This window comes from Macaca nemestrina, chromosome 10 (assembly GCF_043159975.1).
Source record: "Macaca nemestrina isolate mMacNem1 chromosome 10, mMacNem.hap1, whole genome shotgun sequence".
Lineage (NCBI taxonomy): Eukaryota > Metazoa > Chordata > Mammalia > Primates > Cercopithecidae > Macaca > Macaca nemestrina.
Window position 1 is genome coordinate 140996561 of NC_092134.1, and position 25190 is coordinate 141021750.

The 25190-nt window shown below is 48.8% G+C and overlaps 1 protein-coding gene and 1 long non-coding RNA gene across 45 annotated transcripts in view; both read right to left on the reverse strand.

Moving 5' to 3' along the window:
- Positions 1-8455, reverse strand: part of LOC139356504 (uncharacterized) — a 34102-nt gene extending 25647 nt beyond the window's left edge. Inside the window, exon 1 of the long non-coding RNA XR_011608461.1 lies at positions 1653-8455. This is a non-coding gene — a long non-coding RNA (uncharacterized lncRNA). The remainder of the gene's footprint in view (positions 1-1652) is intronic.
- The window catches only part of LOC105484109 (calcium voltage-gated channel subunit alpha1 C), a 649973-nt gene that overhangs the window by 432458 nt on the left and 192325 nt on the right, over positions 1-25190 (reverse strand). The gene's annotated exons all lie outside the window — the stretch shown is intronic.

Below are 25190 nucleotides of genomic sequence, written 5' to 3' on the forward strand. Positions count from 1 at the left end.
CATACCGATTCCCTACCATAGACACTATTTTCATCCCCAGCTTATAGATTAGGGTATCAAGGAACTAAAATGTTATATAACTTATACCCAGCTAGTAAGTGGCAACACCAGGACTTGAACTCAGTCAGTCTGAGCTGAAATGGAAAGAATGAACAGGCTTTACAGGTACTCAGAATACCTAACTCATCAAGCTACGCTGCCTCATGGGGAAGATTCTCTCTGAGTACTTTTCCCAAGGCTCAGGGCAGCCTCCACTTTCTGTTTTATGTCGAAAGGGAAAATACCCGCTCTGGGACTGCACCTTGGACTTAAACCTACAGAAATATTTTCCATTTAGAATGAAACTGGGAAGTAGAAACACAGGAGTGGAAGAGCATCTGCATTTCACCCAAATTGGCTCTGGAAGCCATGAACTGGATCCCACACCCCGCCCCTCACAGGCCCTTCCAACCCGGCCTGAGCAGTGACAGGTGGCTACCCAATACAGGCTGGGGGTGACAGAGCCTACTGGCTCCAGGACCCTGTGGGACTCAGAAGAGGAGGAGACAGCTGGATGAGAAAGAACAGTGCCTGCCATTACCCCAAACAGATCCGCGTTGTCCTAGAGAGCAAGCCACAGGCCACCAGCCCTCGGCAAAGGGAGTGTCTAGACTCTCTTCGCCTCTCCTTTCACGCTCACTTCACCCACACCCCCCACCACCACCCAGCCCCTCCAGCCTGGCCAGGGCGGGGAAGAGCCGTCTGTGCCAGCACTTGCTAATGATTTCGTGTGCTCTCCCCTCAGGTGGAGTAAGTCTTCACCCAAAAGTAGAAATGGAATAGTGGCAACACCGACACTGTGGCATCAGGATGGAGGTGACATTTAGGACCACGAGCCCTACTTAAGACATTGCATGGCCAAGCTTAAACCGGAAAGGGAATCCAATGACTTTCCACGCCTGCTTCCTCCATCCTGGCCTCCTGGGTTTCTGTCTGGCTGGTGGCATGGCTGTGGGCTCTCACCATAAAGGGGTCCACCATCATGTCTGGTGTGCTGTGGCCCTCACTCAAGGAGACTACTCATTTTCTCTCGCTGGAGAACTCAGGCCACTCAGCAAGATGATCACTTTGACTGATTCAAAAGCCTCAAAACATTGACTTGAGGGGTCACTGAGTACGGCACTCTGGAAAGTGTAAGGCACTCCACGTGCGAAGGGGTTGAAGTGATCAAGACAACTGTTCATAAAAGAATCAGGCCCTGCCCTCAAAAAGCTGAGATTTCACAGAGAAGGAAGATATATGGGAGACATTTCAGAATCTCATTACAGCTGGCTCAAGGTAGTTTGCAAGGTAAACACACTAGTCTTGACGACGGAATAATTTGAGAGTCGGTAAGAGGTTTTGAAGCTCGCCTTCTCAGGACGAGCCTTCTCGAGTTGGCTAAACAAGGCAAATATTACAAATGAGCTCTGTCTCCCTGCTGGCTCCCCTAGACCCCTTCCACCCTCTGTTCCCTGACCCGTGCCCTGGAAGCCTGGCGCCTGGGGACTGCTCGAGGTGCCCGGCTCCCTGGCCCTCCAGCTTCAGATTGGTTTCGCCAATGAGCAGTGTCAATAGGAAACTGGAGACGGGAGGCAGGGAAGGCAGAGTATTTTCTTGCCATGTCCCCCTACCTTGGTGCCTTGGTCCTGGCAGTGACAACATCCTTCCACGACTATGGTTTCACCCTCATGGTCCTCCTCCCTGCTCCAGCTGCCACCAGGCCCCCCAAACAGTATTTTCTCCCCTTCCTCCTCAGGCCTTAAGGCGGTAACAGCTCCCCTCTACGTTTAGCCCTGAGTGCCTCGATATCCGTTGCTGGTCTCCTTACCCCTCTGTGAATATGCCCCTCAGAAAACTCTGTTCCGTTGAACCATCTGTGTAGAATTCTGTTCCCTATTATGATGCCAACTGAACACTGGGTACCCATTCTTTGTCCACAGTCAAGGACAGTTTACACAGAAAACACAAAGCTTCCACGGTTAGAAGCTGGTTCCTGGCTTCCCTGAGTGGCTGTACCCAAACCTGTCCTAAATAGACAATCACCATTCTCGTTTTTCAAATTCCCCACAAAGACTGTACCTCTGTGTTGTCTAGAGGGCTGTGTGTGATTTTGAATCCAGAACCCAGGGGCTCAGAATTCTTCCACCCTAAACCTTCCTTCATCAGAAACTTCACTGTCACTCCCATCACTAGAGAAGAGACAGCCTTTCAAAGTTCATTGAGCCCATCTCCTTAAGCACATACTCAGATAGCAGAATTTAGGCACGTTTAACCTAGCTGATTTCTTTCAGTCAGTCTATAAATCAAGAACTAATTCCCATTACTCCCTCCTGGCTCTAGAATTAGCATTCCCTCCTGGACTCCTTGGAATGTCTTTTGCATATTGAAGTCATTTTCCTCCTTGCTCACCCTTCCCTGAGTAGAGGTGGAGGCATTTTGTTAACTGTCAGTGTTTTGACAAAGCATGAGTATTTAATCATATGCCCGTGACTCCCTGTACCCCACATGGCACACAGGCTTGCTGGTACCTGCTGACAGGGCAGGACAGTGGGCAGAGAGCCGGCAAGCTCCCAAGACATCCGACCCTGGTCAGGGGGTGGGGACAAAGCCAAGGAGGCAGGACTCCCTTTTACAAGACGCTCAGAGTCCGCCCAAGGCCAAGTCTGTCTTCTCTTCCACTTCAGGGAGGGGATGCTCAGCCCCGAATGAACAGCACCAAGATTAACTGGGACAGAAAGGACCATCTCGTTCTATCCCTTGTCTCTTCCGGTACTAAATCATCTTTGGCAGATGGTGTTTCTAGCCACAGTCTCCCTGGGAACCTCCCCCAGTGCCTAGCAACCTTCAGCATTGGGGAGTCCTTCCCGTGGTTTGGTCTAAATGCCCAAGATGCTCCCAGGCTCAGGTGTCCACACTCCTCTGTCCATTAGGGGCCCTCAGAGGCACCCTCCCCCCAGGACACCACAGGTCCAACTGTTCCCTCGCTGGGAGCCCTTGGCCATCCCACCATGGGGCGAATGTGACCTCCCACTCCAGCCAACACTCCCCACACCCCCAGACTGCCCAGGAGCATTTGCTTTTCAAAACTTCCCTTTCTTAAAAAAGAAACAATTTTCCAAAGCCCAGGGAGTTAATCCATGAAATCTTCTGGAACAAAAGCAGTGGGCCCAGTCCTTGGATAAGTCGATCAACAAACATGCCAGAGCCCCATGTGGTTCAAAATGTTCTTTGTTCCAGCCGCCGAGCCTGGATCTCGCTGGGTCCTGCCAGTGAGTTGGCTTCTCAAAGTCACATCCCTCTGGCTGTCTGCCCCACCCCTGCCATACCTCTGAAAGCTAAACCCTCTTCAGAGGGACCACATCATCACTTTCCCCTCAGTCTCTCCCTCTTTCAGAAACCACCTGATTGAAAATGTTTGGAGCCAGTCAAGGTTTGCTGACAATGGAAACAAACCGGTCCCTGGCACAAGGCACAGGCTGCTCAGTGTAAGTGGAGGCCCCATATGGTTGTTATTCTGGGAGAGAATCAAAGAACCTAAAAACCTGCTTCTTAGATGACAACAGGGGGAAAAAACACACAAAAAAACCTGTTTTTTAAATACCCATTCTTCATTTGACGTGCAATCGATCCTGAACAGTGTCAGATGTTTGGCGGGTGCTCCGAGACCAAAAGAACAGTGGAAAAAAGGACTGGTGAGGCCGGCCAGCAAGATTTCCCAAGTATCACCAGGGGGAATACCCCTCCCAGATGTGCCACACGGAAGGAATTCCAGCAGGCTCCCTCCTCGCTGCCCTCCGCAGACACATTCCAACCCCCCTGCTCAGAGAGGGTGGGAAGCTGAGTGCGGCTGCCTGGCAAGGCTGAGGATCCTACTCTGGGATGAGAGAACTCTGGAAATTCATTTGCCCTTCTTCTTATTCAGTTCTTCCACCTGAACTCTCTCCGGCTGGAGCTGAGCTTCGGGTTCTTTCTCCCTCTCAGCCTCATTTTCTCATCTGTAAAATGAGCATCGCTGGGGGCCGTGATGAGAGGGAGGATTCCGTGTATCCTCATTGGGGCAGACCGTGAATCCGGTAGGTGCCCAGCTGTTTCCTCCCTGCCCAGTCCTGCCCACATCCTTTTTCCAAGCTTCCAAGGAGGCTCTAACAAGTACTGCACAACAAGACTTAGTTCCCTAGTTCCTAGTTGAGTGATCTAGGGCACAGCACTTAACCTCTCCTGACCTCATTTTACTCATTTTTAAATGGGGATAATAATTATATATTATGAACCCAAAGCTCAGCTCCAGCCTAAGAGAATTCAGGTGAAGGAACTGAATAATAAGAAGGGTAAATGAAATTCCCGGGTTCTCCTTGCCAGGCAGCTGCACTCCCTTGACTGCATAAACATCTCTTAAGCACCCACCGTGGGCCAGGCATGTGCTGGGCTTTGGAAATACAGCACTGGGCAAAGCCCCCAGAACCCCTGCTCTCACGGAGACACTACACAAACCATCCAAAGTCCATGTGAAGTAATATGTGATTACAAATCCGGCTACTTTTAGGGAGGTTTTAAAAAGAAAAGGAACGAAGGCCCTGGCTCAAAATAAACATTTAATAAATAATAGATACTCCTGTTATCATTATGAGTAACCAGTCAGTGTAGCTTCATTTTCCCTTGGTTTACAGAAGAGCAAAGAAAAGCTCAGAACAGGTAAGTACATTTCCTCCCCAGGCAGCACAGCCTGAAGAGAAACACTGGAATTCACACCCAGGCTTGGCCTGCCCAGCTCCAGAGCCCTTACTCCTTCCTCTGTGTCCCGTGGCCTCTGTGTTTAACAGGTAGGCTCCCTTGCAGCATTCCTGAGAATTTCACATTCTCTCACTTGATCCTTACAACATTCCTTAAAGTGGGAAGACTTATTGTTATCCTATTTCTGCTTCTAGGGAAACTAAGTCTGAGGTCACTCACTTACCAGACCAGAGCCAGGTCTATTTTCACTACAAGACCAAATCAGTTCCTGCTTCTCTTGGAACCCAACGCACCTTCCCAGCTCCCGGGTCTACAAGGGAGCAGGGGTGCAAGCACATCATGCCAGCCCTGGCAGCGACAACCTTGAAAGTCCCATGTTCCATCTAACAGGTGTGCCTAGAGCACGAGAGGGTCACTGCAGAAGGAGCATGACAGCAGGTGTTGGAGGTTGGAGCATGCCCAAGGCCCTGCAATCCCCCCAGATCAATATGCTCAGCTTAATTATTTCCAGGACCTGGCCAGCGGCTGGTGCATCCCACTAGGAGCTCCGTGCAAAATAACAAGGCCACATGCCCCCCGATGCTGCCCGCCCATTCTCAAATGCCATTTGGCACGTTCTCAAACGCCAGCAGGCTCAAAGGCATTGTTCTGGAGGTGGAGGAAGGGAAAAAGTGAGGCAGCTTTGGGGAAAAACAGGGGGGCTTTGGGGCAGGAGAATGTGTTTTTGCCCAGTGATGTGCACATGGCAATCCACATGCCTGCTCGTCCTGCCTTGGTATCCTGAGTTTCAGAGCTCTTTGATAGCAGAATAGGAGAATTGCTACTCTGTGTCCACGGAGCCCAAGGAGGAGGCATTTATCTCATCAGATTGTTAAGATACAGTGTGGGTGTCTGGATGTCATTACTGCACGGAGAGCAGTGTGCAGTGGAGGGGGGCAGAGATGCTGAGATAAATAACACAGGATCCTTTAAAAATACACTGGGAACCAGGAGGCTACAGAGAACTGCAGGAGGTCTGAGCCAGAAGGGGCTCCAGAGATTGCTGGGCCACCCGGTTCTCCCTTTCTGTGGGAGACTGAGGCCCAAAGGGAGCGGGAGCACTCAGGCTGACAGAGAGGAAGGGGGGGAGCACACTGGAGCCCTGGTGTCTTCCTCCTCGCTGCCAGGCACATTCCATTGTGCCACGGGTTTATGCTCTGGCATCCCCAGCAGAGAAAAGATGATGGCAGAGAAACGACTCCACGGCGTCACCCTGCATTTGCAGGGAAGATGGTCTCCTGGGGGATGCTATTCAGCAACCACAGAATAAAGAGGTTGGATTATCTGTAATCAAGGGACAGGGGTGTGGGAGGAGAATGAGATAGGGTACAGGAGTCCTTGATCCTTGCCAACGTTCCAGCCCCCCACTCTACAGTAAGGTGGAAGCAGAGGAAGACACAAGGCCAGATAGAGAGGGCATCTGCCCCTTTAGCCTTGGGATGAAGCCTCAAACGCCTCTGGCTTTAGAGACCCAGGCCTAAGTTTTGTCCCTGGAACAGGAGTGGAACAAATGCCCCCGTGGGCTGCTTCCAGCTCTGTAATTCACAACTACATTTGAGGGGCAGAGGGTCGGGAGTGCTTCACCTAGACAGCCAGACATTTGCGGTAACTAACCGCTCCCTCCCAAAGCCTGTGCAGAAGGTCAGCATCACTCTATCCACCCCCAGCAGGCCAAGGGCCTCCCCCAGGCCAGCAAAGATGCTGATCTTCAAACTCACTGTCCTGGAATCCCTGGTATTGTTGCTTAATTCATCAGGTCACTTGAGGGTAGGAATGACCTCAGCTCATCGGGCAGGCGTCCTAGAGCTGATATTTAAGGAGAAATCCAGAGGCTTAAGAAGTAGTCAAGAAAAAGGCAGCTCAGACTATGGGAAGGACAGAAGGGTTTGCAGAGAGTGAAAGGAGCCAACGTGGGATAGGGCAAGCAAACAGCTCTGGGATGGGGTGGAGGTGGACTCTGGCAATGGAGAAGAACGTGGGATGGAGCTACCTCTCTGCCCCACCAAGGACATGGGGAATAGCAAAGCCAAAGGAGGACCATCAGTTTTAAGCAAAATATCTCTTGAGGAAGTACTGGCTGCCAAGGGAGTCCGTGCTTCATCAGCCAGTGGGGAGATGTGACTGGACTGCCAAAAGGGCTGGCTGACCTCTGGGCTGCCAATCATTCCCCAAACCCTGATCTGGCAGTAAAAAGCCCATGGGAAGAGGGTTAGGGAGAAACAGGAGGAACCATGAGCACACAGCCATGTGTGAGCCAGAGCATTTAGGAAAATGCTGTCACCCTGGCATGATTGCAAGCGTTCAGTGATTTGCCCCAGGTCATGAAGTTTCTAAGCTGGACAAGTCCCATCATCTTCCCGGACCTCAGTTCCCCCACCTGTAAGAGGAGAGTTGGACGGGACGCTCTCTGCCGTTCTTGTCAGTTCAGACATTCCGCAGGTCTACTCAAGGGCTTCTGATCTGCCAACTTCATCTCCCTGGATTACTGTGGTCATCTGAAGACAGACCCCAGGGAACAACAGAGCCAGAGGGCTGATCTGAGAAAGGCAGAGCCTGCTTTTTTTTGAGAGCTCTCCTGGAGCCCTTGCAGAGGCATCCCCAGGCTTAGGAGGCACCACGATACAGGAGTGTACATTCCAGTTCCAGTGGGGCCCTCACCCTACATGTACTCCCTGGGAGCCATTCCTGTGAGGTAAGCTTTGAGCCCTGCCTCTTGCCACCTGTGAGTACACGAGGGGCTCTGCAGTACCACCAGGGTGGATGGAGGAGTGGATACCCCAGGCTATTCTGCTGCTCTTTGGGATTAAGCTCAGGGTTAGAGGCTGGCTCTGAGATTTCCTTTCCTTTATGCATTTGATCCCTGAAGTAGGACTTGGCTAAACAAGTGCTGCTGCTGCTGTTTCTCTCTTTCCTGTGCACATCCTGGGTCTTTCTGCCTGCTCCAGCCTAGACCTCTACAGTCTCTACTTGGGCATCTCAAACTTGGCATGTCCAAACCCCAACTCTTGAGCCTCCCCCACCCCAACCAGCTCCTGCCCATCTCAGATCATGGTGACTCTCCAGCCTTCCACTCGCTCAAGCCAAGAGATACAGAGTCCATCTTCCCTCTTCCTTCTCTCATACCTCATGTCCAGTCTGTTAGCAGATTATTTCTGGTGTACTTCTAGAATGTATCAAGGATCTAGCAACTTCTCTCCACCTCCACCTTTATCACTCTGGTCCAAGCTGCTAATATCTGCCTCTTGGATTACTGATCCAGTCTCCTGACTGACCGACACACTTCTACCAACCCCGAGAAGCTCCTGGCAATGATTCTCTTTCAAAACAGTCAGATCAGTCACTCCTTTGCTCAAAAGCCTCCACTAGCTTCACACTTCACCCCAAGTTAGCATCACTGTTATCACAATGACTGCAAGCCCCTAAGTGCCCTCTGTTCCTCACTGACCTCACCTCTGGACACCTGCTGTGTTCCAGCCATGCCCACCTCCTCCCTGCTCCTACCTGAAGGCCTCTGCACCTGGCCCTCCTGCTCTCTTGAATGCCCTCTCCCCAGATCCACAGCACTCACCTCGCCATCTCCCACGGGTCTGCTCAAACATTATCTTCACAATAACACCTTCCCTAACCCCCCTGTGGAAAGCTAGAACCCCACCCGGAAGCCCCCATCTCCATCCCCCCACTGCGTCTAATATTATGTATCTTATTTATATTTTTTCCTTCATGTTCTCCTTTCCTTTATTTTCTTCTTCCCACAGAAGTGCAACCTCCTTGCGGGTAGGGATTGTTGTCTGTTTTATTCACTGATGTAACTAGTGACACACCTACAACAATGCCCAGCCCTTGACCACTATTTGTTGACTGAATAGCAGCTTCTGCCCACTGTGGGCATTCAGAGAACATTTAAAAAGCCGGGCAAGGAGCACTTTTCACATCTACTGTGTGTTTCTAAGCTTCTGCCTGCGGTCACTAACTTTTTGACTCTTAGCATTCATCCCACATTTTAGACAGCCCCCGCCCCATCCAAGTCCTGCAAGGCATCACTCTGGCTCCTGGCCGCCTCCTGGCCGCCTCCTGGCCTCCCGCACCACCAGCCTCAGCATCAGACAGATGCTGGTCTGTCCTGCCCTCAGTTCTTGGTGCAGGTCAGATTCCTGATCCTGGCTCCCTGCATTTCATTGTCAACCTATGGCTGCACACACCACTGCAGATGCTGGAGACACTGTCTCGGCCACAAAGAAGACGGTACTACTGAGACTACAAGACTGAGCCTGCCTTCTGATTGGTCAGTGTTGCTTTTCCCTTGGTGGGAGATGAGCGAGAAAACAGATTGGGGACTCAAAACACACCAGGTGTTTAATAGGTGGCTAAGTGAATAGGCTTTCCAAATCACATGCCAACACAGCAGCTTGCCACAGCTTTCAGCCCACTGCTTGCATTATGGTTTATGGACTCAACCAAAAGGTCAAGGGAGTGCCAGCTGACTGTCACATGGCCTGCAAGTCCCCTGATGGGAGGACAAAGTCATGGACTCTGGCCTGCATCTTAGCATCTCCTGGGTTGAACTGACAGGCCGTTTCCCACATTCAGCCCCAGCAACTGTGAGTCCTGAAGCACTCTGCTGTGCCCCTTGGCAAGCCTCTGCCTGCCCTCTTTAGCCTGACTCTGCTGTAGGTCAGAAAGGCAGGTTCACATCCTGGCCCTGGCACTGCCTTCCCGAGGGACTGGACTGGCTCCCTCCCCCATGAGGATAACTGCTGGGTGATGGGGAGGTGAGTCCTTTGCCTCCTTGGAGGAAAGGCTACTATGTGATGAGATGTCCACCACCGTCATTCCCATATTAGTATTGCACACATCCCAGTACAGCAGCTTCAGATACATCCAGACACTTTCAGGGCTCCCCCCAGCCAGATGGGATGACATGGAACTGCTTGGTGGCAACAGTGAAAGCATCTGTTGTGTGTGTGTGTGTGTTGCACAGGGGCCCTTCTAGAGCTTGGCCCATACATGTATAGAAAACCACCTGTGATGCTGTATCTCCTAGTAAATAGTGCTATTTGTAATAATTTTTTTATTCAGTGATGACCTCATGCAAGGTGTTATACTAAACACTTGTCACGACGTATTAATCCAGTGTTTCTCAAAGTGTGTCCCAAGGGACCCTAGCAGGATCCCTGAGACCTTTTTAGTGTATCTGTGAGGAGAAAACTATTTTTATAATAATTCTAACATTTTTATTGTCATGCTTTCACAAATACACAGCAGAATTTCCCAGAGCCTACATGACGTGGTACCACAACACACTGAATGACAGAGTGGATATGAGAACCCAGCTGTTTTCTAGTAAGCCAGACGCTGATCTACACAAATGTAAAGCAATGTCACTCTTCTCACTGCTTTTTTTTTTTAGAAAAAAATTATTTTTCAGAAACAATATTGCTTATGTTAACATGCAATCAGTTTGTTTTTGTTTTTGTTTTTGTTTTGAGACAGAGTCTCGCTCTGTCGCCCAGGCTGGAGTGCAGTGGCATGATCTCGGCTCACTGCAAGCTCCGCCTCCCGGGTTCACGCCATTCTCCTGCCTGGGCCTCCCAAGTAGCTGGGACTACTTGGGAGTAGTCCGCCCGCCACCACGCCCGGCTAATTTTTGTTTTTGTGTTTTTAGTAGAGACGGGGTTTCACCGTGTTAGCCAGGATGGTCTCAATCTCCTGACCTCACGATCCACCAGCCTCGGCCTCCCAAAGTGCTGGGATAACAGGTGTGAGCCACCGTGCCCGGCCACAATCGGTTTTTTAATGAATTAAGTTGATTTCTAATACAATAAACATTAGTAGCTATAACTCACATAAATAAAAACTCTCTGGGGTTCTCAGTATTGAGAATATATAGGAGTTATAGGAGAATATATAGGAGTCCTGAGACCAAAAAGTCTCAGAACTGCTGCATTAACTCATTTAATTCTCAAAATAGCCCTGCAAGGTATATATAATTATCCCCATTTTAGGAGCAAGAATGTTGAGGCAGAGAGAAACAATGGCTCATCTAAGATCACACAGCCAACAAGTGTTCAAAACAGGAATGGAGCCAAGGAGTCCATGTGATCTTAACCATGAGGCTACCCCAACTCCAGGACGGGCTGAGGGCCCCACTAGCAGAAGTGAAATCCTTGCCTCCATGGGGTTGAGCAATCTGTGCTCCTCTTCTCTTCTCTTTTCTCTCTTTCTCTCTCTTCTTTCTTTTCTTTCTGTCTTTCTTCTTCTTCTTCTTTTGAAGAGAGACAGGGTCTCTGTCACCAAGGCTGTAGCACAGTGACATGATCATGGCTCACTACAACCTCACACTCCTGGGCTCAAGCAATCCTCCCACCTCAACCTCCCCGGTAGCTGGGACTACAGGCATGTGGTATTATGGCCAGCTAATTATTTTTATTTATTTTTATTTTTATTTTTGTAGACACAAGGTCCCACCATCTTGCCCAGGCTGATCTAATTCCTAAGCTCAAACAGTCCTCCTGCTGCAGGCCTCCTAATGTGCTGGGATTACCGGTGAGAGCCACAGCACCCAGCCTGTTCTTCTCTTTTCTTCCCCAGATTGTGTCAGCCAAGTGCCCACTTCAGGCCAAAATGTGCCCCCACAGCAGGGAATCAGTGACCACGCGGAGGTGCAGGATGTCGGTTTTCCTTCTGATGGTTTGGGACTGCTGGACCCAGGCTGCCAAGGCAAGCTGGCCTCTCCTGCACACCAGTGTGCAATCTGGTGGATGCTGGTGGGGAGAGGGGGATTCTCTGAGCATGACCATGAGAACACCCAAGAAAGCGGGACTTAGCTCACAACGCTATTACTAGTGCTTTCTGTCACCCAGGCTGGAGGGCACCTCCTGGGCTCAAACAATCCTCCCACCTCAGCCTCCCAAGTAGCTAGGACCACAGGCATGTGCCCCCACGCCTGGCTAATTATTTTACTTTTTTAGTAGAGACTAGGTCTTGCTACATTGCCCAGGCTGTAATGCACTCATTCTTAATGATAAAATGAAAAAACAAACAAACAAAAACCATATAGCTCCTGCTCTACATTACATTAAGAAAGCACACGCTTAGATCTGATACAATGCTTAGTCTAATAACGACAGGCTCTCTCCAGGCCACAAAAATAAGTCGTCCCCAACTTCCTCCTGTCAAAAGACCCTGGAAAATTCTGCCCTGCTCTTAGCTCCCCCTTGCAACAGCTCAAAGCAGCTCTGCTTCTTAAAGAGGCAACTTGCTTCTGGTCTCCTGAGGTTTGTTTTGTTCTTTTTTTTTTTTTAATAGAGATATTAATTTTCCTCATTAGCATTTTGAATTCACTCAGGGATGTTCTAACTACTCAGTTATGATCCAAATAAAGAGTGACTTCCAGCCCCTCTCAGAGGTTGTTTTAAGCTAACCGGTCTCAAACTTCAGCATACATCACAAAAACCTGGTGGGCTTGTTAAAACACAAACTGCTGGGTCCCATGTCGAGCAGGGCAGGGCGTGGGCGTGGGTGGGGGTGGAGGTGGGGGGGGTCCTTTTTGTAGAATCGGCACTTCTAACAGGTTCCCAGGTGATTCTGATGCAGCTGGTTCAGGGCCATATTCTGAGAGCCACTGCTTTAAGCTACCTTTCCTTAAACGGAAAAGAAAAACAATGAAGTGAAGGAAATGTTGAGTTCCGTGATTTCCCCAGGGCCAGGTAAAAGATTTCCACTTATGAAAAGGCCTTGGTTAGGAATCATGCCGAACTCACTCATGTAATTCCATCTCCCCCGCCGCCTGCAATTTTTGGAATTTGAAAACGCATATAAGTTAATTTATATTGAATTTATTACATTACTTTATTAATCCATCTCTCAAATGGATTACTTTTTAAGGGACATTTGTGCCTTCTTCTCTCCTGAAAACTTCAAAGTTCATTTTAATGAGACAAAAATAACCAGAATTTGATCAGAAATAGTCAGTAACTTTAAGGAGCTGGTGCTCACATGTCTACAATAATAAATAAGATAGAAAATATTCAGGCACCTGGCCGGGCGCGGTGGCTCAAGCCTGTAATCCCAGAACTTTGGGAGGCCGAGGCGGGTGGATCACGAGGTCAGGAGATCGAGACCATCCTGGCTAACATGGTGAAACCCCGTCTCTACTAAAAATACAAAAAACTAGCCGGGCGAGGTGGCGGGCGCCTGTAGTCAGCTACTTGGGAGGCTGAGGCGGGAGAATGGCGTGAACCCGGGAGGCGGAGCTTGCAGTGAGCTGAGATCACACCACTGCACTCCAGCCTGGGAGACACAGCGAGACTCCGTCTCAAAAAAAAAAAAAAAAGAAAAGAAAATATTCAGGCACCTTAAAATACGAGTTATCTGAAATCGAGAGGGAAGAGACTAAAGTGAAGACAGAAGGAGCAGTCTGTGAGGGCAGCACCGATACAGCAGAAGGCACCGGATTAAATCTGGACGGGAAACCCAGTCCCAGTTACCCCACCAAGGAGCCTTACGGGCTTGGAAAATTCGGTTTTATGGACCTAGGTTCTACATATGCAAGATGAAGATAACATCGTCCTCCAAAGATGATGATATAATTAATGTTAGTTGTTTTATCCCACATCATTTTTTAAGAAGAACTTGAGATTTTTAAAATTTCACATTCTTTAAAAAACTTGAGAAAAAAATGAGTTTTCAAAAATTAATGAGTAAAATACATATTTTTAAACAATATATACCAAACAAAAACACAGTAAAATTATTCTGACTAATCACAAATGCTGGCCTAAGTTTCCTGGCAGTTAAATTGAAGAAGGGAATTATTACATAACTCATTATCTCATAAATTGAGAGGCGGAAACAAACGAATTCCTCAAAGCAATGAATGAGATCATGTGTGTGAAAGCTTTTGGCAAATAACCAGAAATAAGATGTCATTATTAAGGTTTCAGGAAGAGGTGGGATACGAGCTTTACTATGGTGGGATAGGGCAGACCCCAAATACACCAGGTGATGAGATTTAGTACAAAGAAACTCTGCCTCCATCTTCTCTTTCCTTTGGCTTGGTTCTCAAATCTCTGCCTACCGCAGAGCGGGAGTGCGCTTGCTGAAAGCAGATTGAGAGTGCTCTTCCGATCAAGTTGAGAGGGTAGCATTCACTTGTATGAAAATGCTACCTCTGTAGGTCAAAAAATATCCTAAGGTTCAGCCTAACAGTAAGACCAAGTGAAGTGGAGGCAACAGGTATAAAGAATACACCATTTTAAGGCTGTCTTTGCAGTTCTAATAGTTAGAAAAGAACATTCTGAAGACTAGAGAGTTAAACCTAGTTTGGAACCTCACTGCTTGAGAACCTGGGAGAATCTGGAGGAGAAGAGATCAATGAAAATGCTTAAAGACTTGTAGAGGAAGGGAACATGCTGGTACCCAATCCCCAGGTACCAGTCCATGGCCTGTTAGGAACCAGGCTGCGCAGCAGGAGATGAGCGGTGGGCAAGCTAGCATTACAGCTTGAGCCCCAGCTCCCGTCAGATCAGCAGCAGCATTAGATTCTCATGGGAGCAAACCCTACTGTGAACTGTGCATGCTGGGCATCTAGGTTGCATGCTCCTGATGAGAATCTAATGCCTGATGATCTGAAGTGGAACAATTTCATTCCAAAACCATCCCTTCTCGGTCCTCCGTGGAAAAACTGTCTTCCACGAAACCGATCCCTGGTGCCAAAAGGGCTGGAGACTGCCGTGCTAGAGAAGACTGAACTGTCCCACCACAGCCAATTCCCCTCATCCGGGGTACTCAGCTGGGCTACATTTCCCAACCTCCTTTGGAGACAGGTGTGGCCCATGGCTGACTTCTGGCCAGTGAAATATCAGTGAAAGTGATAGTCACAACTTCCGGGCCTGGACGATCTTGGCCGCCATTACAAACGCCTGTGTTCATTCCTCTGTGACTGGCTAAGTGCTGGATGTTAACACCCAGGGAGGCCTGGAAAGCCACCAACAAAGACAGCAAAGCCCTGGTCCCCTACAATATGGAGCACAGCCACCCCCGTCCTGGTTGGGTTTACATTCCGCTGTGTTGAGTCACCATGATTTTTAAGTGCAACTGTAACATAGCTGGTGTAATAGAAAAATGGATAAAGGAATTGTTGTTCTCATGCCCCCTCTAAAAAGAGATAACTAATCTATTTACTATGTTAAAAGGTAGTGTGCTGGTTTCCAAACCTGGATACACCCATCAGAACCACCTGTGGAGAGTTTTAATCTAACAGATTCCTACACTACACCCTGGATCTCCTGTATTTTCCCAGGATTTTTTAAAAAATTCTTTTGGAGGTTACGACTGATCATTAGGCTGGAATCTGAGGATGGCTAGAAAGGATGTGGCTGCAACGCTGACCTGCCGCTGTCCTCATTTCTCTACCCCTGGAAACGCATCTGCTTTATGTCCTGGCTCCTAATCCTGCACCGTCTTCTCGTCATTTCTAACTGGTTAACTGGTGTGTTTTATCAACTCAAGAACCCTGTACGCTCATCAGGGGCCAAGATTATAGCTTTTATATTTATTTTCCAAACAGCATGAAGCTAGGCAGGTAATAAAAGCTCAATCAACATGTTAATTCATTTGATTTAAGCAGCTGTTTCCTTCTATGCCATCAGAATAAGAGGGAAAAGGGCTTTTCTAGCAATCTAGACACAGGCCAGACTTAGCAAAACAGTTCCAATTGTGTGTTTAAGTCATTTTTAAGACACCAATGTGCTCAAGGTGACTGATTACCCTGTGCATTGTGGAGAAGTAACCAGTTCCCAAAATTTAATATGTGCAAGGCTGAACTATGAAGCTTGTTAAAAATGTAGGTTCCTGGGCTCGGCCTCCAGGTAGTCTAATCTAGTAGTTCCAGTGTAGGGCACAGGAATTTGCATTTATGACATTCCTCCTACCCCATCCATAAGTTGTATGCAAGTGGCAAGAAACAGTGGGTGTGACTGTAAATTAGTGAGGTCAGGATCAGGTCTATTTTGTTTAATGTGACATGTGCAGGGCCGAGCATATTGCCTAACTCACAATAAAACTGACTATCTGTCCAATGAGGAGGAATCTCATCTGACTTATCCTAAATACTACCCTTCCTTCAAGAAAGGAAATGAACTAGGTGACCCTTCTGGTCTTCTGAAGGCCACCAGCTTACTGTCACACACTTAGTAAACGGGGAAGTGCCCCTTCTGGCTGCCAAAGCCCCATCTGCTCAGAGTTCTAATTGACGAGACCGACCTCCTTTGATTGGCACTTCCTTCTTGCTCTGCCAGGGACCATCTGTACCCACCACCTCCTGACAGCTCAGACATCCCTTCCTTCTTGCAGGCACGGATGGGCAAGGACATTAGTAAATGGACCTGGATCTAGGAGAGAGGGCCGGCCTGTCACACCCCAAATGACCCCAGGTCTGTTAGCAAACTCCACACAGACACTGAGAACTCCCACACCTGGGGAATGGTGCTTTCCTAGTAACTAGGTTTTGTTTTTGTTTTTGTTTTTTTAAATTTCTGCAGCAGAATGCTGGGCATCCCATATCCATGATTTCACTAGCTCTCACAGTACCTCAGTAAAACCAGAAGGGAGCACAGGTCTGTATCCACATTCTGCAGATGGCAAGCAGAGAGGAAATCTGACTTGCCCAAGGTCACACAGCAGGTCAGCCATGAAGCCAGGGAGGGTATCCAAGCTCTGTGCATCCACAGCCGCGGCATCCGCAGAGCCACAGCCCTTTCACAGGGGCGGGGAGTCACAGCTGCTTCCATTTAAAGCTGTTGCTCCTCAGTTTTACACAGGGGCATGTGCTCTTCAGAAAGGAAATACTAAGCTAAGCTTTGCCTCTCTTCACTTAAAAGACCTTTGGGATGAATCTCTTTCAGAGGCTCAATTGCCATCCAAGTAAAGAGAGGACAGGGGGATACGGAAAGATCTTTTCCTTGGCAGTGGTAATGAACCTGCAGTTTTCAAAGTGTAGATGGGACGTATCAGAATCACCCAGGCACTTTCTCAACATACATCGTCCCCCTTTCACAGATTCTGATGAATCAACCAACCCCACTTCAGCCCTGACTCCATAGCCAATCTCACAGTGGAGTCGTTTGAGTGGCTTTTTCCTTTTCCCATATCCCATGGGCAGGTGTTAACAGAAAGGGGACAGGGGTGAGCAGTAGGATGAGGCAACCGGGACCCTGGACAATCCACAGCAGAGGGTGCGGAGCCAACGTGCCCCTGTGCCGGTCTGCCACAGTACGATACAAAAGGTGCACAGGACACAAGAGTGAGAGGGGAATCCGGGCCCACACCTTCATTCTCAAACTAAGAGGAAAACAGAAAATACAGGATTATAGAGTTCACAGCCAACACTCCAAACAACAGACGGGACCATGTGTCTAAGGAAAACAAGAAATGGAAGGGCCACCACAGACCATCGGGGGTTGAGAGGATAAGTAAGACTCAGCATACGTCCTCCAGAAGCACACTGACAGACAGAGTCTGGGGTCATTTGAGGCTCTCCTCTGTACTGATACTCTCCACCCCACTCCCCTAAAGCAACTGGAGGGAGGGTGCCTGCCTAGGGGCTCTCGAGTGGTGAGCACAGTGTGGGGCACACACAGTAAAGCTCCAGAAAAGTGAGTTGCTTCCACATTGCGAGTTTTTCTGGATTGTGTCAAGTTTTACTGTAAATAAGGCACATCCAAACTAAGAAGTGCCCAGGTGAGGTCAGTCACCCAGTGATGGCTTACAGGTTCCCCAGCACACCTTCAGTCCTATCCATGACCAAGCCCTTCCCTCCAGCCCTCCCCCGGATCCCGGCACTGTTGCTTCTCCCAGTCAGTATGCATCCCTCACTTCCCTGTTGGTTTCAAAGTTTTCTCTCTTCAATGATCCCACAAATCAGGCATGTGAGACAGAAGGTTTTCCCATCATGTATTAAAGGTTATAAAGTGCTCTCAATGAGATAGAAGAAATCTTCCACTGCAACATGAGAGGCATGCTTTGGACATCAGAATGAATAGTGGTAGGCGCGACTTAACCACCACGTAGGTTACCAGTGGATGGCAGGAGAGGCAGAAACTGACATTTACTGACTACCTAAATGTGTGAATGTGCTTTATTTTATTTAATCCTCGACACCCTCCTGCCAGGAAGGTATCATTATTTCAGGGATGAAGAAAGAGGAAAAGAATAGCATTTCCATAGCAGTTGTTATTAGAAAACAGAAGCCACAGACTTAGGTTCCAATAACTTGCAAATAGTACCCTGGTGGGGAAAAGGATTCACATATGTTTGGCCTCCACTGTACCCAGAGCTGCTTGGAGAGTCTTCCAAATGGCTCAGTCAATGACCAAGGAGGAGTTCTAAGCCTTTGGGTGATAGCCAATAACTAATCATTCTTTCTGCCCCTTACAAGCTCAGAACCAGTTACGAAGTAAGATATAGAAGACACACAGATTGAAATCAAACCAAAAGTTTGATTAGGAACAAATTATAAAATGGAGGAAGTAGCTTGGATGGGCTTCAAAGGACTTCCTAATATTTCGGTCACTATTAAACGTACATACCCTGCCAAAAGGTGAGCCCACCACAGGCTTTCCCCACAGGGCCAGGTCAGTCCCAGGAACCTGGTGAACCCTTCTTTGGGGATAAATGGATTCAAACGAGAGTCCCAGAAGGGGCTACCCCAAACTCCCCAATCAGATAGGTCACTTCTCCCCTGGGGGCAAGGGCATAAGGAGACAGGGAAAAGTGGGATGTGTTCCTCCCATACCTTCCCTTCTGGGAACATGAGATAGACACTCCCTCCTCCCCCTGCCTATGTCACACAGCGGGTAGGGAGTAAATGACATTCCTTTTGGGGGAGAGGGTCATCAACACTTTCAAGATAACTCAAAAATATGGGGAAGATTGAAAAAAAAGCAAAGAGTCAAATCCATGGACCAAGTAAAGGACCAAGCAAATCCATGGACCTTCCATCCTCTAAGGAGGACTTGGAAGGACCCAAGAAAGTCTTGGGAAGTAAAAACTGGGGAAGAGTAAGAGCTTAGAGAAAAGAAAGAAGGGGTTTGACCTAACAGGTCTGTAACAGAAAACACACAGCTGTCCCCGCACAAACACCTTGATCGGATCTGGAATCCGCTCTACATAGAACCTGAACAATCTCCTGGAAGCAACCAGGTCTCTACCACCTACAAAGGCAATCTTGACATTTAAAGTGCATAACTCCTGTCCCTGCTTCTCAATAGACAGTGGAGGACAAGGGATGACTCACACAGAAGCCCCCCAGCCTGCTCCAGGGCTTCTTCAGCTCTCAGCCTCGGCTGCCTGGCTGCTGCTTTTCCATTTCCTTCCACCTTCCACTCAGCACGTTGGCCTCCCAGAGGGTCATTCTTTCTAGACTATCCTACAACCCAAACGTTCGTGTATCGTATCAGAGCTGCTGATTTGAAGAGGCCTTTGACTGTGGCCAGATGGCAGAGGCCACTCTGTCTAAACCAGCCCTTGTTTAGATTTTCTGTTTCAGGCGGACTATTTACACACTTCAAGCAAGCCCCACTAGCGCCCCCAGCAAATAATACCTCCATGCAAGCAGCCATCTCTGGTGGAAAAAAAAAATCGTTATTAATTGGGGTTACAGCACTCATTTTAACGGCAGCAGGAGTTGAGCCGACTTGATTTAGTGGTGTGCAGTCTTTTTCTGAACTCCAGTGGATACTTCACAAATAACAATAAAAATTTTAATGGTAGGACAGACATGGAGTGGGCTACACAGCTTCACTCATTAAACAAACTCCATCCACCATGCTTAAGGATTCAAGCTGTTTTATGCGGCCAGCCACTTTGCCTAAGCCTGCTGCAGATGAGAGAATAAATTTTCATGGTGTCAAGTTGCAGTAAGAAACAGGTTTCATTAGCCCTGTTAACAGATGCAGAAACCGAAGGCCGGAGTGAGAAAGTGATTTAGGATCAATCAGAGGAGGTGCCAGGAGTCTATTCTCAGCCCCACCTCTCGCTCCAGCCTCATTCAGTTCTGATTTCCGAAGCATTTTCGTTTCATGGAAACTAGGAAGACTCCGTTCTCTGGAGAACTGCAGGGCAGCTGTTTCTATTTGTCGAAGAGAGACACATAACCAAAAGGGTATTTTGGTTATAAAGCAATTTATTTCTCTAACCATCAGAAGATACGTATGTTCATTCCCATGGGTTTGGGGCTGGGTCTGGTTGCCCTGCAATGACAATGTCCAGCAGGACTCCACTGAATCCAGGAGGCTGGTAATGGAAACTCAAAGACTGTGGCAGTGCCGCTTAGATAAGCACCTGCAGCCTCCATGACCTACCTCAACCTGCCTGTCTTGGAAACCTCTGCTGGAAATTTCACAGGAGCTACTTCTCCCCTTGCAGGGGAGAATTTTCATTACAAAGGAGGATTTCAACATGCTTCAGCCATGTCCTTTAGGATCACTGTACTAGAAAGCTGGGTGTAGCTCTGACCAGCCATCGACCGCCTGCCCTCGTGATGGTCACGATCCCAGGAGACGTGTCAGCAGACCACACTGTCCAGCAGCAACTCAGCTTCCCTTTGCCCTTCACCCCCACGACCTTATGCTGACTGTCAACGTAATCTATTTTCTCCCCTGCTGTTCAGAAGCCCTCAGCAATGATTCTCCACTCCCCAGATATTGATGAGAGAAATTAAATGATCAAGAAGTATTCATATGAGCATACACACATCCCTCCCAAACTCAGGCTCTTCCCAAGTGACACGACTGTTCTGCAGACGGGCTGAGCCAACGCAGAACATACTGTCCCTCCTTCTGCCTCAGGCTGGAAGTTGCTCTAAGTGCAGGATGTGGTAGAAGCCACCACGGTGGATGGGATGGTCTGTGTTCCAGCAAACCCACAAGGACAGAAAAGCCAGCCTGGACTGGTTAGGGAGAGGACAGCTTCAAGGCTGAAGACTAAAAAGTAGAGCTATTATTCTGGGTAGCTTGTCGTCATCTCCACTGAGAGCAGAACAAACCCCTAAAGCATGTGGAATTTCCGTTACAGACAAAAAAGAATTATTGGACAGTGAGGGTCCTTAGACAATGGAATGAGTGCCCAAGGCTACAGCATTGGCATCACCACAGTGATTAAGTCAGGAGGGCCGGCTGGGGTTGGGAGGCCACTGGATTAGAGATGGATGAGCAGGGCTCCCTTGGCTCAGGGGGTATTTAACGCATGGCCTTGGAGGAGGCGCTAGTCTCTCTCCACTTCAGCTACAGGTTGGGCCATCACCCAGTTCATCCCCTGAGTAGTTGCTATGAAGATCAAATGAGATTATGGATGTAAAAGTATTCAGTGAACCATAAATTACTACCCAGATATCAGCTGTCATCAACCACACCCACAATCCTGACTCAAGGTCTGGGGATGGAGAGAGGGTCTTGGCCTGTGCCCTTCAGGATTCGGTGCTGTGTGTGCAACCTGGGAGTTTCCGCCCTGTTAATAAGCTGAGTGCTCCCAACTCCAGGCGCTGGGAGGTGAACAGCCCAGGGTTGGAAATGTCCCTTCCTGGAGTGCTCAGTGCTGATGCTGGCCAGGTGGAGGGCGAAAGACAAATGAACTCCACAGATACTGACTGAGCGGGCTCCGTGAGGCGCTGTCCACGCCTCAGGGAGATGGACGGACACGTCCTTGTCCTCGAGGAATCTAAAGAGAAGGCAAGGCAGATGTCACTGATGTGGAACCACCGGCCAAGGGAGCCCTAGACTAGATTCTAGGCCTGGCATCACCGTGGACAGGTCACGTGAGTCCCCTGAATCCCAGGTGCAGTAAACAGGGAGCAGGCATCACCTCTGTGTCCCCTTCACACAGCTAATGTGAGGGTTGGGGGTGACGAACTGCAGAGGAGCAGCAGCAGGAATAACAGAAACATTTACCTGGCATCCGCTCTGTGCCACACACTGTTTAAACCTTTTGCAACCAGAGGGCAACACACTTTTTCTGTAGAGGGTCAGGTAGTAAATATTTTAGGATTTTATTTTAGGATTTGTAGGACAGACAGTCTCTGTCACAATTACTCATCTCTGCCGCTGCAGCAGAAAAACAGTCACAGACAGGACATAAATGAATAAGTGCAGCTATATTCTGATACCACTTTATTTACAAAAGCAGATGGTGGGCCGGATGTGACCTGTTCGCCAGTTCACCAACTCCTGCTTTGCATACTTCCCCTCACCACGACCCAGTGAAGTATACGTCAGTTCATACTCATTTTACAGATGAGAAAAGTGAGGCCCAGTCACATGAATTCACTTGCTCAATGCCAGAGAGCTGTTAAGTGGCAGGCTTGGGATTCGAACAAAGGCGGTCTGGCCCCAGAGTCCTTACCTTTCTGCTGATAGCCTCTTCAGAACGCTAGAAATGAAACGTGACAACCACTACATCAAACTGAGGCGCCAGTCAAGCGTGGCCATAATAATAGCCAACATTTCCTGAGGGCCTATTTTACGCCAGGCACGGTGCCAGGTGCTTCCCAGATGCAACCTTCATAGCAGCTCTGTGAGAACAGGGCTATCGTGATGCTCACTGTACAGAGGAAGAAGTGGAGGCTGAGGGTTACCATAACGTGCTCAAGGTCCCAGAGTCAGCAAGCATTAGAGCCATAAGAGAACCAAGACCATCGCCGCCCGGGATGGCCCTTGCCCCTCCGTACTGTGAGGCCTTCCTGCCAGGAAGCAACATCCGCTCCCGTCTTTTGGTCACTTCTTTCCAGAGAAAAGGTAGACACAGGAGCATGATGCACTGCCTTGGGGATAATCACCCCCAGGAAGAAAGGAAGGCTCACTTCTGTGCCCCAGATGCAGCCATCGCCTCTCCAGCCCTGACTCCTGTCTGTCCTGCACGCCACTCGACACACAGCGTCTGTCAGTTTCTACAGCACTGCAGGCAGAAAACTCACTCGCAGGCTGCTAACTAAAATACTGGAAAATGGAGCCCAGCGATGGGGCCTTGGTTCCTTCACAATGGAAAGGGATGTTCTCTTGGGTCCTTGGCCCAGTGCAGAGAAATGTTCCCTGGAAGGACAGCATGGAGATTCCCAGCATTCCAACTGTGGTTCCTGGACTCATCTCCTCCTCCCCTTAACCGGTCAGGAGCTGAGCATGAAGGAGACACGGCTCGCTGGTTATAGGCATAGAGCAGAGTCCAGTAGCCAGGAAGTGGACATTATGGGAATGTGCAGTGTAAACACAGCAGAGGAGATTCTTAATTACTTTGCAATGGACATTTGAGCCAAACCTTCCTAGGTTAGCTAAGTTGTGGTGATACTGTTTCTCCAATGAACACACACACACACATATATACATAGAACTTTTAAGTTAAAAAAAGTTTGAGTGGAAAAAGATGCCCACGATTCAGCTCAATTTTAGAAATAACTAATTATATTTGAGAATGAGAGAGAAGAGTTCTTTCTGGCTTACCAAGGTTCCCAGCCACCTGTCCACCCTCTGCAGTGGCCACAGCACCTTCTCTCCTTTCCATGGATTGTTTCTTGCTTTGTTCCTAAAATTCAAGTTGCCTTCCCCTCCCTTGGAGAATAAAGAGAAAGAGGAGCAGGTAAGAACAAGACTAAGGGGAGGTGATAGAGAACGAAAAGAGGAAGCACAACGAGGCTCAGCAAGAATCCAGAATTTTAGAAGGAAAAAGAACAAGTGATTAAAGACCTACAAGGTTTCAGCAAAAGTTTCCTTTTGTCCCTTTGCAAAATCTTGCCCTAGTCCATAGGGAACTGAGGAAGGACCAGGAAGTCTGGATTTCACGTTGGCTACCCACCAGGAAGGCCAGGAAGCCTGGAACTCTGCCATGGGGACAGAGTGCCCGCCAGGCAAATGAAGTCTGAAGTCACATTGCCATGTTAAACTGGGACACTCCAGCACAAAATGGCATGGTCGATTTCTCCCAGCCTAGAAATCTGTGAGGAATTTCCCTACAAAGCTTGTATCTCATTTTGTCACATGCAAATTTAGCTAATTAAACCCCACCCGGAAAAGGAGTTCAAGGGCAAGAGAGCATCAGACTTACAGGAAAAACAGACCCTGCGGCACTGACAGGCCAGAGAGGGTGCAGGAAATCAAAGAGTGACCTCATAGGAAAATGCGAGGGTGCTCCCAACTTCCATGCAATGCACTGTGACCACACAGAGAAGGCAAGGTTATAACAGGCCAACCCCAATGCCCAAAGAAAATGTCCTGCCCATTTTTAAGACAAGAATAAAGGATTATCAGGGTGAAAACTGGAAAAAAAAAATTCCAGAATGAATTGAAGGAAGCTACAGATTTGCAGGAGTCAAAGGGAAGAAGGAAGGAAGCTGATTTAGCCTTTCTTACTTTATAGCCTTAGCTTAAGTTTTTCAAAATTTGAATTCTATCTATCAGGGAGTTACTGCAGGACACACAATACATAGGCATGTGTGTGCATGGGGGAAGAACGGCCTGGGAGGGGGTGGAGAAGCAGGGAGGCAGGGATGCTGCCTCAGTGCATGAAGTGTCAGCCAAGGGAACTGGCCACCTTGAAGACAGGAGATTACAGTTCTTCTTAGATGGGTCATGACATCACCCCTCACCCCTGACCTTGGCCATTGTGCCAGTGGGTTTCTCCATGCCCAGGGGGCGGTGCAGACCGGGAGAAAAGCTTCCTTGCTGGGACCTATAAAAGAACAGGTTAGGACAGAGGGTAGCAGTTAAGAGCACACACACGCCATGCTGGCTGGGTTCTCACCACAGCCCCTATACTCACAACTCACAGGACCTGATGACCTACCCTCGGTGTGCCTCAGTTTTCTCATCTATACAATGGGGACAGTAATGGTATGAATTGCACAGAGTTGTCATGGGTTAAGCAGTTACAGGAGTGCCTATTACGTAGGAAGTACTGTATAAGTGTTAGCTGTTGTTACTCAGAAACACGTTTCAGGGAGGGAAGCATGGCTCAGTGGGATAAGGAAAGCCAGAGATTTTAGGATCTTGTTCACTCCGGGAGCCACCATCTAAAAGGCCTTACCAAAGCCTCCTATTCAGCAGATTACTTTCCTGCTCAGAATTCAGCCTCGGCCCCCAATCTACAGAATTGGGTCCACTCTCATCTGCTGGGCAGCAAGGCCTCCAGCGTCTGCACCCCCTGCCCAGCTCTGCCCAGCTGGCCCCACTGCAGTTGTCCTGCCGCAGCACTGACTGTGGGCACTCTTCACCTTTATCATCCCCACGCCCTGCCCTGTGCTGTTTGCTGCCGGCGCCACATCTTCTCTTGCTCTGTTTGCTGGCCCTTCCTCCTGCCACCCTCACGGCAGGTGCTTTGTGGTGACTCTGAAGAGGGGGCCTGGTTCTGTGTCCATCCCA